The sequence below is a fragment of the Pleurodeles waltl genome, chromosome 3_1, assembly GCF_031143425.1.
Source record: "Pleurodeles waltl isolate 20211129_DDA chromosome 3_1, aPleWal1.hap1.20221129, whole genome shotgun sequence".
Taxonomy (NCBI): Eukaryota; Metazoa; Chordata; class Amphibia; order Caudata; family Salamandridae; genus Pleurodeles; species Pleurodeles waltl.
Window position 1 is genome coordinate 1,444,839,656 of NC_090440.1, and position 15,142 is coordinate 1,444,854,797.

General features: G+C 44.0%; 1 protein-coding gene across 2 annotated transcripts in view; it reads right to left on the reverse strand.

The window, feature by feature from the left end:
- LOC138285285 (zona pellucida-like domain-containing protein 1) overlaps positions 1–13,388 on the reverse strand; it is a 305,528-nt gene extending 292,140 nt beyond the window's left edge. For both annotated transcript variants that reach the window (XM_069225015.1, XM_069225016.1), the window contains exon 1: positions 13,293–13,388. The gene's annotated coding sequence lies outside the window, so the exon portion shown is untranslated. The remainder of the gene's footprint in view (positions 1–13,292) is intronic.
- Positions 13,389–15,142: the final 1,754 nt, after the last annotated feature.

Below are 15,142 nucleotides of genomic sequence, written 5' to 3' on the forward strand. Positions count from 1 at the left end.
ATCATGTACGCTGGCTCTGAGTACCACATTGCATGTATCTGGTATGCTGTTTTTTGCATATGGCTCTGCCGTCACTCTAATATACTGTGTGCACGTAAGCCTAGACCTCACTCTTGATGTAAATGAGATTCTGGACCTGTCCCGTGACATGGACAGGTGCACCCAGTACTCCATTATTGAAAATGAACTACTGTCTTTGTCATGGGATTGGCAGTTCACCATGTTTAACAAATCTGTCACGTGTGGCTAGACCTTTTAATCTGTGTCACTGAAGTGGAAACCTACTGGCTCACCAATGTAAGGCTCTGCTTCTATGCACTTATCCGACTCCTTGCACTAGAGTCCCAACTGTATGTTGTGTGTGTAACCTGAATGATTCAGGCATGGTGTGCGAGTGAACCAGAATAATAGAGGCCTGTGGAATCCAGTTTGGATAATCTTGGCCTGGCCTTTTGCACAAGATGGAGGTGAGGATGTTGTTCCAAACAGTGGACGTGCATCGCTGACAATTTTGAAGCAGGGAGGTTGAGACCTAGACGAGAATGTGAGGAAAGAGGAGATAAGGAGACAGTAAAAATTAATTATGACTTTTGCTTGGACAAGGGCTGCTAATTAGCCTTTCAGGAGCACTGCCATTTGATGGATGGTAGAGGGGAATGTTGAGACAATGGAATATTTTGTGAAAGGTGATGGGAGCCCCTTAAATCTAGCCTTATCTTTTGTCTTTCCTTGATCACCTTTTAGGGTTGTCTGATGTCAGCCAGGTGCAGAAAACTCAAACCTCTTTGTGCTTCTGTTGTGGGAGCTCTTGGCTGGAAGCAACCATGCTATGAGAAGCATCTCCCTACACAAAGGCTGTGTCTGGAGGGAAGCCAGATAGGACCCTTGAAAGAATAACCACTTTAAGCTGGTTCTGAAAGTGCAGAAAGTTGATACACACTGTATACAATTGGGACTCCACGTGTGCTTATAGTTCCAGGTTCTCTATGACCAAGGAAGTGAGTGCCCTGCAAAGTGCACAGAGAGCTGGTGAACAACCAGTTGTAGTGTCTACCTGACAGATTCCTTCCCAGTTGTGAGGGGACATAACCTGAGTCTACCCCTTGCCGAAGGAGCTCCATGCATTTTCTGACATTACCTAGATGCCAGAGCTGCTTGCTCAGAGAGAGAAGGAGTCTTACTCTGCAGAAGGAGTGACTGTCCTGGAGGAGCGAGGTGCAGCATTATCCTAATGCTGGTGAGGCTTAAAGAATAGGAGGACTGTGGAGAGTGAGCTACGTACCGCTGTGCTTGTGGCTTGCAGTTTATACAATAAAGGTTCCAGATGACAAGCTAAGAAGATCACCAAGTCTGGCAGTGATCCAAGTCCAGTCTGGCTTGTGCTAAGCCTTAACACCGAGGATAAGTGCGACCTGTACTGAGCCATAGTACTTAGAAGATGAAGCCCTTAACTAAGCTGCATTGCTCAAAAGTTGTTAGGACAGTGCGTTGCCTTGTTGCCCAGAGTAGATCAGCCTCTGCTTGGCTTCACTACCAGGAGGAGATAAGATCCATACAAGGTTGAACAAATCACATGGCACTGTCCACCTATACAATGGATGAGCAAGTCTTCTATATCGACAGGCATCCCTGCCTGCAAGATCACTGCCTACACTCTTCAGCAACATGCAGCAGCAACATCACTGAGGACACATTAGCCAGATGGGCACAACATTCAAAGAGAAGACCCTGACAGAAATGCTACCCTGTTGTTTTCTCTTCCACAAGCGGGAAGGAGCAGGCATGTGGAGATTAATCCAGGTCGCTGGATTGACAAATCTGGACCAGACTGATCCACCAATAGTGGTAAGAACTGAGCAACTGAATATAAGTAAGAACTGCGCAATTTAACTTTGAGAGACTGACCACAACTTACAATGGAGGGAACAATCTGCATCTGAATAATAATCATGCTACAGCCTTAATTACAGGAGAGACCCACCTAGAACAGAGAAATAGAGGGACCAGGCAGAGGTGATGATTAGAGGCGCAGCACAATCTCAATGCCCAGGACACTTAATTGTACCTTGCATAGACTGTGAGTGTAGTTATCTTTTTTGGTGTACTTTTAAGTGTTTTTCTTTGTTACAAAGTAAAAAACTGCGTTGGACAGGTACTGCGTTGGAGAGATATGGTTGAGCTTTAAGTTCAACAATCCATCACACTACCTGCCTGGGAAGCCTGTGACTGTGTGTCATTACTACCACTGAGAGTCAAATGCTAAAGGTATTGTACTTCACCCAGTATTCTGATCAGTGTAGGATAGACCCCAGAAAATTGGAGGCAGAGCGCCTCAGCCCCTATGATTGAGGCCCATGCTTGCTGCATGTCCCCTCGAACAGTGTCTGACACCAGATCAAAATATTTATTTGATATATTTTGTTTTCACAAAAGGCCACTAGCTGCAAAGTGCTGAAGTACCATACACACACTTTTTCAAACTTTGAATGATTTGTTCAACTTTTTTCATTTTAACTCATCAGTCTAAAATGGCCCATCAGCCATGGTAGATCAGTAAATTAAACATAGCTGTCTTAATCTTTATGTATACATAGGTGTGCATCTTCAAAAGAAAACCCCTTCCAAGATTATCAGTCATGCCTGAGCATACATTGTGATTCATGCACACAAATGCCATAAGAAGCAGGCAATGGCAATAGGTCAGGCTTATGGATGGAAGTGCCATTTGTGTCACCAATCGGTGCAAATACTCAATAATTTATCATATACAACCTGTTTCTCATTTTCACTTATGTATGTATTCATCAATACTCTGACTCATCCTTCCATTCACCCTCTGACACACCTGCAACAAAACAACACACAAAGTCAACAGCATATGCAAGATAATAATAAAACAATAAATGTAAAAAAAGAAAAAATGCTGCCTTCTAAACTCTGCAGGTATATGTTTGCAATGGCAAAACTAAATATAGTAGCAGGTGCCCGGCTTACAAAGGTATTGTAAGTAGTCTATTGTTGCTATAAAGTTCAAGCATAGCCATAAATAGAACCAACATGTTGGCCATCTTGGAATGGTAAAACAATGATACACCATGGACTTCATCATTCTATTTTGATCTACCGGTTTAGAGGAAGTGCCCACCTGAAATGCAGTGCACTGCAGATGAAATGAGAGGCAAGCAAGCAACCCATTATAGCAGCATGGAGAGATGTAGTATCCTCATAAGAAACATTAAAATAAAAATAGATGAAGCAAAGAAATGTAAAGTGAACTAGTAGGCAACACAGAAATCCTCCTTGGCAGTCAGGACCCCGTCAACCAACCGTTGGAAGGTAGCAGGGGCATTCTTAAAGCCAATGAGGAATACCCAAAATTGGTAATGGCCCCCAGGGGTTAAGAATGCTGACCTCTCTTTTGCTCCCTCAGGCAAGGGGATCTGTCAATACCCTGATGTTAAATCAACAGTACTGAGGAATTTGGCAACACCTAGCCTGTCAATGAGCTCATCAGCTCTGGGAATGGGGTGTGCATCAGTATTGGTGATGGAATTGAGGCCCCTATAGTCCACATAGAACCGAAGTTCTGGTTTGGCACCCGGTGGGGCTGCCTTTGGTGCCAACATCACTGGGCTTAGCCAGGGACTGCTAGAGGGTCAAATCACCCCTAAAGCTAGCATCTTGGAGACTTCCTCCTTGATGCAGGCTCTCTCTCACCCTGTCTGACAATCTGTAAACTATGTTCTTTCCAGGGGGACTCTCTCCTGTGTCAATGTCATGGATGCACAGATGTGTGAGTTCAGGGGTGAATGAGAACAGTGAGGCTAATTGTCCCAGCAAATGGTAATAGTCATCCTGCTGGTCTGGGTTCAAAGTTGCACAGAAGTTGACACCCTCCACTAATCCACAGTGTTCCTGTGCAGAGAGGAGGTCAGGGAGAGGTTCACCTTCCTCTTCCACACCCTCATCTCTCAAAAGGAGCATGCTCAATTTGGACCTCTCAAAGTGAGGCTTGAGTCTGTTAATGTGGAGCACTCTTAGGGGGCCCCTATGGGTCTGAAGGTCCACTAAGTAAGAGGCCTCCCCCTTATGCTCCTTGATTTCGTATGGGCCAGTCCAGCTTTCCTGGAGAGCTCTGGGCTCTACTAGCTCCATGACCTATACTTGAAACTCCACCAGAGTGGCCTTATTGTCAAACCAGCGTTTCATTATTTCCTGGCTGGCCTCAAGGTTGCTCGTGGCCTTCTTCCAGAAGAGGTGCATCTGGTTCTGGACGGCCAACATGTAGCTGACCACATCCTGGGGTGGTTTCCTGGGAGCTTTTTCCCACTCCTCCTTTACCATGCTCAGAGGTCCCCTTACAGGGTGGCCATAAAGGAGTTCGAAGGAAGTGAACCTAGTCCTTTCTGTGACACCTCCCTTTAGACAAAGAGAAGGCATGGCAAGAGGACATCCCAGGTATACCTTATGGCCTCAGGTAGGCCTGCAATCGTGCCCTTCAAGGTCTTGGTGAACCTCTCAAATAGACCGTTCGTTTAGGGGTGAACTTATAAGTTACACCACATGCATCCCACATGGACTTCATTTAGGCAGACATGAAGTTAGTGCCTCGGTCATACAATATCTCTTTTGGGAACCCCACATGGGTAATGATCCCCATCAGAGTTCTGGTCAACACAGATGCAGTCACCGTCCTCAGAAGGATTGCCTCTGGGTAGTGTGTGGCATGTTCCACCAAGACCAGGATTAACCTGTTGCCTAGGGCTGTCTTGGGGTCCAGTACACCAATGACATTGATGCCCATCCTTTCAAATGGGTCCCAAAGGCAGGAAGTGGGATCAGGGGAGCTTTTAGCTTTTTCCCTGACTTCCAACCAGGCTGGCAGGTGAGACAGGACCTGTGGAATGTATCTGCCCTAAATGTTCTGCCAGAGGTATGTCATGAGCCAACCCTAGTAGGAAGGCCCAGTAACACTGGGGCACCACCAGCACACGGGCTGCCCCAGTACCCGGAACCTTAGGCTCGTTGTAGGGAATATAATCCTCCCAGTAGATTAGGTAATGCCCAGAACTTCACCTGCTGCATGGGCTGAGGCCTGTCGCTTCAAGCCCTCAAGAGTGAGACACTCTCTCTGTGCTTTGCAGAATTCCTCCCAGGTGTTCCCACCCTCAACTTGCCAGTCAGCAAGCTCAGGTAGGTCACCCATGGCAGCAATAACCTCTCCGGTTAGCTCAGAGGCCTCCTCCTCAGGGACCCTGTCAATCTCCACCGTGGGAACTTCAGGAACTGGTTTCCCATGCCTCTTGACCCTATCCTTGGAAGATGTCTGGGCCATTGTTCCAGGCAACCATGACTCTCTTCACCGGCAGTCATGGACCGTGTAGTCATAAAGACCTACTCAGGCAAATCCCATCATTTCCAAGTGAGACCTGAGTTATACCTCCCTCCAGGTAGTGTGCTCCAGGTCCTTGCCTAACAAACAATCTACAAGCATGGCAGGGCCCACAGCAACTTTCAGAGTACCAGAGGCAACCCCCGACTCAAAGGCAACCAGAGCCATCAGTAGATGGCTCTCACAATTGCCAGCAACTATGACCTGGTGGAATGTGTTCGGCAGGACCTGCTCTGCTGAAACCAACTGGCACTTGACAGTTGTCATGCAGGCTCCTGTGTCACGCAGAGCCTCCACTTGTTGCCCACTAATGGTGACCCACTACCATACCTTGGAAGTATTGGCAGGCATATGGACATTTGGCTCCATATCTTTATTCCCACCGGGGCACTAGAGTTACCTCTGCTTGTTCCCCAAAAATAGCTAGTACTATCTCCTCCCCAAGCACTACACTGGCCAACCCAGGTGTCTGTCCAGTAGTAGGGGCTGTGCCCTCTTGGAACATTTGGAGCCGCCCTAAGAGTGACCATACTTAGAGCACTCTGTGCACTGGGGTGCAAATCTCCATGTCTTATGGTCATAGAACCTTTTCTTTTTAGGCTCAGATTCTGAAAAGTTACTACTACTCCCTTGGGAATTATTTTGGGGGCCTTTAGAGAACTCCTTTTTTAAAGTTTTTCTGCCACCTCTTTCTTCTGGTGGGAACCCTGACCACCTTTGTGGATGTCTCCCCAGATGCCTTTTTGGACACTCTAGGTCTAGCTCAGAGGCCCGTCTCCTCGGCAAGCATTCTAGGATGAGTCAGATAACTGTCAACTAGGAGCTGGCACATCTCTGTAGAACAGGTACTGAGCAAGTGCTCTCTCAAGATTAAACTGTACAACCTACCATAACCATTGACTTTGTTGCCCCCAATCAGCCATTCAGTGTCTTACTGGAGTAATTAATGAAATCTACCAAGGATTAGTTGGGGAGCTTCTGACTGTCCCAGAATGTTTGGCGATACTTCTCAGAGGTCAGTCCAAATTTGGCAGTCAAAATAGTTTTGATAGGTGTGTACTTGATCTGGTCCCCAACCTCTAATGTTAGATGTGAGTCCCTTCCAAGTGTTGGCATGTGTTTCAACAGACCTGCCCCCCCCCCCAGTGCTCTTCAGGAACCCCATGTACCCTCAGTGCAACTTTATAAGAAGAAAACCACCCATCCCATCAATGTCATCTCCCACCACATAACTGGGCACTAAATCCTTGGGTATACGAACCATTTTGTCTACATAAGGTGCTGTATGTATGCTGCCACCATCACTGCTTGACTCAGGCTGCCTTGCCTTGAGGTCCAGCTCTCTTAGACTCAGTTCATGAGCCAGAAGTAGTTTCATTTCTCCTAAGGCTCTTTCAGCTTCTCTTTCAGCCTTCTTCTTCTCTGCCTCCATTTTTAATTTTGCCAACTGCAGCTGGATTCTCCCTCCTCTCTCCTTTCTTCTGGGGTCAGGCCATGACTAGAGACACCACTTCCCTTCCTCACAGGTAGCACAAATTCAGGGGTATCCCCCTCAACCACTGCAGGTAGCTCCTTGGGAGACCCATTCACATGCTCCCCAATTCATCATCCTCTTGGGAGCGGGCCTCTGCCCAGGCCCTCAGCGCCATTTGAAACTCCACCTTCTTGGTGGCTCCTTGGCAGGTACACCCATCCCTTTGCAAAAGCTTTTCAACTGGTTAACTGTGTACTCCTCCAGCTTAGCCACCTCAAACTCCATGGCTCCACATGTAGAATCAAGTAGAAACATGAAGTGCAGGATGTATTAAAAATGCAAAGCAGGGAAAATTGCTGAAAAACAAAACAAAATTGAAAATGGTCTTAAAAATGTTGGTATGTAGTATACATGTAGCTATTGTGTGACACTGCATAAACAAAAGTCCTATCCTCATCGCTGAGCACCAATGTTAGAAATTAGGTATCTTGTTGGCAGAGGTAAGTACCCTTTCCAAGTAGGGACCACAATTCTTGTCAGGATAAGTCACAACACAACCTAAATTATCCTGTGCTCACCCTTCGGCAGCTTGGCACAGAGCAGGCAGGCTTAACTTAGAAGGCAATGTTTAAAGTATTTATGAAATAACTCATGCACTAACACAGTGAAGACACCACGAAAAATGCTCCACACCAGTTCAGATAAATAAATTATATTTATCTGAATAAAATAAGACCAATACAACAAGAATCCAATATGCACAAGTCAAGCTATCACTTTTTAGAGGTTTAGGTAAGTCTTAATCCATAGGAACAATGGCTGTATCTTTTTAGCACAAAGTACCTTGGATGCATCAAAAATAACGATGCAGGGAGCCGCAGAGGGGGTGATGCGTTGGAAAGTAAAGCAATGCATTTATTTTTTCAGCGCAGTGGAGATGATGCATCGATTCTTTCCTTTCGAGCAAGGTGATGCAGCGATTTCCGGGTGCGTAGCCTTGGTTTCTTACTGCGGTGCAGGGATATTTTGACAGCCAGGGAAGATGCGTGGAACATACAAAAAACACTGTGGTGATGAAACAACTGCGTTGATTCTGGAGGCATTGCAGTGATTTTTCAGCAGCGAAACAGGCACTGCATCGTGTCCGAAGGCGATGCATAGGTTTTCAGGTGCAGGGGATTTTATCACTCTGGTGAAGTCTTTGAAAGCACTGAGGCTTCTTAATGGGAGGTAAGCTCAGTTCAAGTCATTGGCTATTACTTGCGGGGGAAGGCGAAGTCATTCCAGCAAAGTCAGGGAGAACCAGGCAGCAGGGCAACAAGCGGGAGAGCAGCCCTTCCAGAAAAGCAGTCCAGATGAGTCCTTAGGGCAGCACGGCAGTCCTTCTGACAGAGTCTAGTTGTAGGTCCTCAAGTGTCTGATTTTAGCGGCTCACAGACCCAGTATATATACACCCAAATGTGCCTTTAAAGTGGAGGAGACTTCAAAGAGTGGGTTAGAAGTGCATCCGTTTCCCTTTCAACCCAGTCATGTTTGCTAGGAGATCTGTGGAGGGTGATCAGTCCTTTTTGTGAGGTCAGGCCACTAGCCTTTAAAGTGCAAGTGGGAGCCCATCCACCCCTCCTGCCCAGGAAGACCCATCAGTATGCAGATTAATGAAGATGCAGCTGAGTTTCCTGTGTTTATGGCTGTCTGCGTGGAACACAAAAGAGGAGCTGTCAACCAGCACAGACGAGACATGGATTGGAGGCAGGTTGTATGGCACAGAGAGCAGTAATTCCAGAGAAATACATTTTTTTTAAAAAAAGTGGCATTTCTGCAGTAGTAATGTTAAATCCAGCTTCACCAGTAAGCAGGATTTCTCACTGTCATTCCAACCTTACCAAACATGACAATGCCACTCCTCTCAGATCAGAAATTGCCACTTAAGGGAATTTTCAATGCTGTCCTATGAATGGAGCAGGTTTCATTATGGTGAAAAACGACTTTGGGAGTTTTTCACTACCAGGACAAGTAAAACGTGTAAGTGCATGTCCTAACTTTTACCTACATAGCACCCTGCCTCATGGGCATACTTAGGGGTGACTTATATGTAATAAAAGGGAAGGTTAAAGCTTAACAAGTAGTACTGCACACACAGGCCTTGCAATGGTCAGCCTGAGACATGGTTAAGGGGCTATTTATTTGGGTTGCAAAATCAGTGCTGCAGGCACTGCATTATCATTTAGCTTAAAGGCCTTGGACACATATAGTACACTTTCCTAGGAATTTAAAGGTAATTTAAATATGGCAATTGGATAGGAGCCAAAGATACCATGTTTAGGGGAGAGAGCACAAGCACTTTAGCACTGGTCAGCATTTGTAAAGTGCACAGAGTCCTAAAACCAGCAAATTCAAGATAAGAAAAATGGATGGAGGCAGGCAAAAAAGTTGGGGAAGACCACTGTAAGGCTGTCAGGCCAAACAGAACTGTAAAAGGGGAAAATTTTCAACTTTAAAATTTAAAACTAAAAGACTGGCCAACGTGCACTGAAGTGTACTCCTTTTTAGGTGGATGCACACATGATCAGTTGCAATCATTCACAGGGCAAAAGCAACACTGACTGATCCATACCAAACCATTAACCCATGCAGGTCACTATCATAGATGGAAGCAGACAGTAAATGACAAGCAAACAAGTCAGTGGCAGAACACATTAGATGCAAATGCTCTCTATGTATCTATATTGATATATATTTATCTATATGAGTGTATGTGTAATTTAACGTTATCTTTTATAACAAGATCCTAGAAGACAACTAAGAGGAGATTCTATAAAGAACATTTACACAGTAAATCTTCTTCCACAAAGTTGTCAGCGGCAGTAGCCAACACAAAAATAATTCCCTGCAAATGTAATTTGACAATTCATGCAATAAAATACCTATATGCCCCCCTTAATGAGGAGAAGAAAAAAAAAGCACCTGTAAATAGCTGTTGACTTTTAATGTGTGCTTCTGACAATCAAGATAAGACCCATGGCAACAGACATATTTTCCTAGAGAACCATTTGGGACTGTATCTGTTATCAATGGCTTCTGACCATAATCAACTGAGGCCTCCTATACTGAGCATTAGGTTTTCCACACGCAACCATCAGGCATACATTCATAAAATTACAGAGTATACAAAATAGCAATTGACAAAGTAAAATCTCTTCTAAAAGGGCCTACCACGGATTCCGACAGTACAAATTTTCTATACCCATGTTTTGTCGAAAGGAGTAACTGGCACCAAAATGCTTCCCTATTACGGCAATCTGTGACATTCCATGTAACAAAACACCAGTTTGAGGACTCTAATACAGAGTAATACCCATATACTCTTAAATGCATATTGACTTTAATATATGCTTTTCAGGTCAACATGTCAGGCCTACTGGCTTTATTGTAACTCTTCTTTATAAACAATCATGCCCATAATCTTTATTGTTGCCTTGTCACCCCAACTAACTCAGATCTACTGTGTTGAGTCATAACACTTTCTACAAGGCAACCATCAGACATCCTGTAATAATTACAAAAATGAATAAAATACAGTTGTGAAAACAATACAAAAAGCCTACTAATGTAGCCTTACAAGGATTACCATAGTGCAAATTGCCTATCCCCATGGTTTGTTCAGGTGGGTCACCAGCATGAAACCCCTTGCCTTTTATAGTAATTTGTGAGACTCCGTGTAACAAAATGCCTGCATGCAGACCTTTGTCAGTGTAATACCAATCCACTTGAAAAGCTACTTGGCTTTAGCACATAGTTTTCACAATAATTAAGTAATGCCTACTTGCGTTGTCATAACTTTTACATCTAAACAGATCACACCAACGGAATTTAGCATAACATCCCAGTGAACTGATAAGGCTTCTACTATGTATTAATGTCTTGACACTATATACAACCCAGGGCTACAAAAGTATGAGAACCTGGCAACCATTATGCATACATTTATAAAATTACTAATATGTATAAAATTACAGATGGCAAAACAATATGCATTCCCTCTCAAAAGGGCCTAACAAGAAAAATCACTGTGAAGTTATGCTCCTAGGGTTTGTAGGAGTGGGTAACCAACACCATCACCCTTGCCTACAATGGTAATCTGTGAGATTACATATTACCAAATACCTTTCTATGGTCTATAACATAATATCACAACAATGCAGTGTTAGAGGTCTGTTAAGTTTACCACATATTTTTCAAACTCATTAAACCAGGCCTACTGCCTTTTTCATCACTTTTCATTAAAAATGGGCCAGACATTGGGCATTAGGTATAGCATTTCCATACACACCATTCAAGCCCATAGCTGTTATTATTGGCTTCACACCATAACCTACTCAGGCCTACTGTACTGAGCATAAACTGTCCACCAAGTCAACATTCAAACATACAGTCATTAAATTACAAATGTGTACACAATTACAGCTAGCAAAGCTAAACAATATCTCTTCTAACAGGACTTACCAAAGATGTTCACAGTTTTAATGTTCGGTACTCATGGTTTGTCAGAGGAGTAACCAACACCAAACCCCTTGTCTACTAAGGTAATGTGTGAAATTCCATGTAACAAAAACACGTCTGTAGGCTTTAATCCCGAGTAATAACAATCCACCATGAGATGCCCTTTGACTTTAACATATGCTTTACACAATAACTATGTCAGGCCTAGTGCCTGACATTTTCATAATAAATAGATTTCATATTAAACAGATCTGGCCTATAGCTCTGATCAAGTGCTTGTCTTTAAACTCAGTCCTGCTGAATCAAGTATAAACTTTGCCACAAGCCACAAAGTGCCATACATGTAGTCATTTCAGTAGAAGCACACACATTTAGCCCAATTCTACGCTGTACTTGGGGGAACCCAACAGGTGGGTGGAGTCTAAGCCTTCTCTCAGTAGGACTCTGATTTTTATTTTTTGTTGATCACATAACGTCAGGTGACAACTGCACTGCTAAGACAGACCTAAAATTCCATGCAGGTTAATGACTCCCCTCCTGACATCTGTGCTGCTACCAAAGGAAACCACTACAGTTTACCTAGTTATCTAAGAGACTTTAATAGCATTGCAGTATCTGTGTGCATCCTTGAAAGTTCAGGCAGATGTATAAACAAAATTACCCCATCTGTGTGAAAGGCAACCACTTTCTCTGTGGAAGCACACAACTTATGCCCAATCAATACATGTACTCCTGGCTCCCAACATGTGGGTGGAGCCAAAGACCTCTCCGGATGATTCCCACATACTTCTCTGACGACTGGTACACAGATAAACCAGACCATAAAAAGACATTGGCAAAGTCAATTACTTGGCATTTTAGAGCTGAGACCTATTGACTTTGGTTTTTCTATATGATTCTTGAAAAATCATTGCTAAGTATGATATGGGCAACTTTATTCTATGTAGCCCATATCATAGTATGTCCTTGCGACATAAATATAGAGCACGCAGATGAGGGGTTTGTAAATGGTCTACAATTGTTACTAGAGTTCCGAGCTGTACAGTAACACACGTTTTCAACACTGCAGCTACCCTGTGAAACTACTTAGGCACCGTGACTAATACTAGTGTTCAATACAACACACCAAGTGTATGTTCTTTGCCACTTGTTCATGGAGTCTGAACAGTTAGGCTTATAGTTGAACACTTTTTTACAAAGTATCCTGTAAGTAAGAACAAAGAGGTATTTATAGGATTAATCTTAGTCGGACCACAAAGTGTGCATTACAAAACTCATATACTGTACAGCAATAGACACAATAACACATTATTAAAAACACAGAGTAAATAGTATATTCAAAATTAGAACAAAGCATCTTCTACATAACATTTCTTTGTCGCACCATGCATTCAGACGACATAAAATGCAGTCTGTCAGGTTTCTTATAGTTCACCCAAAAGTGAAGGCCATCCTTTTTGTTTAAACGGCGGCAGTTTTGTGCAAAATAAAGCAACTGACGCACGAGGTGATATAGTAATTTGCCAAAGCCCCCACACTAGGCTCAACTAGGGAAGTATTTCAGTTCCTTGCATCTACCGCTCATGCAAACTCCCGAATTTCCCTTTGGTACACCAACTTTGGTTCCCCAGATGCAGGCTAAAACACACGCCATTTCAGCGGTACACGGCATACCCCACAAAAGGAGTTTTAGGGACCATGTACATCATTAGGACGAGACGAGGAAAACCTCGCTGTGCAGGAGCCCAACCTCCCTAATTCCTGCTTTAGACTTTCACACAAAGGGAGTCCAATAACACCAATACACTGCACCACACACCACAGGCCTACTATACATTACCACACACTTCCTAAGTACAGCAGCAAATTACTGAAAGCTCCTAAACATAACATATTGGCTATTTTGGGAATAAACAAAGATGTTACCAGCAGGAAGGCTGGGTGCCTAGGAGTCACACGGCTGGGCCCCCTGTCCCTTGCGAGCGTCTTCTGTGCATTGCAGCTATAGATGGGAGACGGCTTCGGCGCCTGGGAACCGATACTTCACTGCAGGGCTAGTACAAGGGTTGGATTTCATAACACACCCCACCCTGCCTCCTTCTCGAATGCATCTGAAAGGAAGTCTGTTCTGGCAATCAATGTGTTTGCTGCATGTACTTGGAGATTCTTACCAGGAATAAAGGTGTGCGGGATCAGTTTTGGCCTCAAACAATACACAGACATACGTGCAGCGAGTTGACAGAGCCCCCACTCTCCATATCTTTCAGGGGAAAATATCTAGTCCTGCGCAATCTTGGGAGATCAGTAACACGTGTGCACAAAATGCCCAAAAGGATTGAAGTAATGTAATTCAATTCTGTTTAGCCACATCGCAAAAAAATACTTTCTCGAAGGAGGTACAATAATTGGTGTTTTCCTTAACTAAGTTTGGGATATGCATTTTGTCAGTGCTTAATTTGTAAATAAATACGTGCCGGTGCCAAAGCTCTCTTCTGAAACACACGGCTCCTGCAATTAAATGTGCGAGAACGAAATACTGAGGCAGCGTAATCCTGAAGCCATCTTGGGCCTCTTTAATCTGTTTACAGAAACTTCCTGCCCCTTCAGCTCACCTTGACCCTGCAGCTTTCTGCTTTCTCCCTTTGTGGGGCTTTGTCGTTTATTTCTTCCTCCAACTTTCCCATATGTGTCTTTTGCTCGCAGTAAAGGCTTGAAGCAGAAAAATAAGTGCTGGCCCTGAAAGATAAATGCCTGTAGTCCGCACTGGAAACCACCAGCTCGAATTAAGCACTGTATTTTGTAAGAAATTGGAGTACTTATTGAGAAGGGGTAGTACCCACCTGAAATAATACTCACAATCCTTGTCAGGGTGAACCATAAAATTCACAAAATACAACTGGCTTAACCCTCAGGTAACTTGGCGCAAAAGCAGACATGCTTAACTTAGAGGCAATATATAAAGCATTTATGGAACACTCAGATGTCAAAAGACAAGAAAAATCCCAAACAAATGTAGAAAGTAACTGTAATAAATAAAATGACATAACACAAAACTAATCCAATAAGTAGAAAAATGTACAAATATTTTTAAAGTTTGATCTAAAAACAGTGTCAAAAAGCACAAAGTGCCAAGCATGGTTATCTGAATACACTAAATATGGTCAAAGTCAAAAGGTAAGGCTGACCACAATGGATTGGGGGTCGGATACAAGAACAAGGTTCGTCTTAGGAGTAGTTTCCTTTCTGACTTTGGAACTTTTATGGAGAAAAGGTGGCCTTAAATGAGTTGTCGACGAGGTAAGCTGCAAGCTGGATCTGATGAGGGGCTCTATGATGGTGGGTTGCTGAGGAGCAGAGTTTTGTGTGGTTGTTGACAAAAGCGGGAAAGATCTGAGTGGGTGATGTCTGAAATCTGTGACCAGGAAAGCCTGGACGTCGATGGGTTGCTGCTCTATGTTGGTTCCGATAAAGCCCCCTATGTCTAAAATTAGAAACTTTTTCAGATCTCATTCAGTGGGGCATATCAGCAAGCTCAGGTTACCTGCACATCAACATCGACGCCTGCAGCTTTGATGGCGGTCACGGTCTCTGATGGGAAAACGTTTCTAGCTCCCAGATCTTACAGTTTGGGGAATTGGAGGAGTACATTCTAACACCAGCCAAGGATCCAGGACCTCAAGGACACCACTTGGGGGCTATGATTCACTACCAGCAGCAGATCTAGGGCATATCCAATCGACACTCTGAACAGTTGCAGGAAAAAGGCCTCTGGAAGC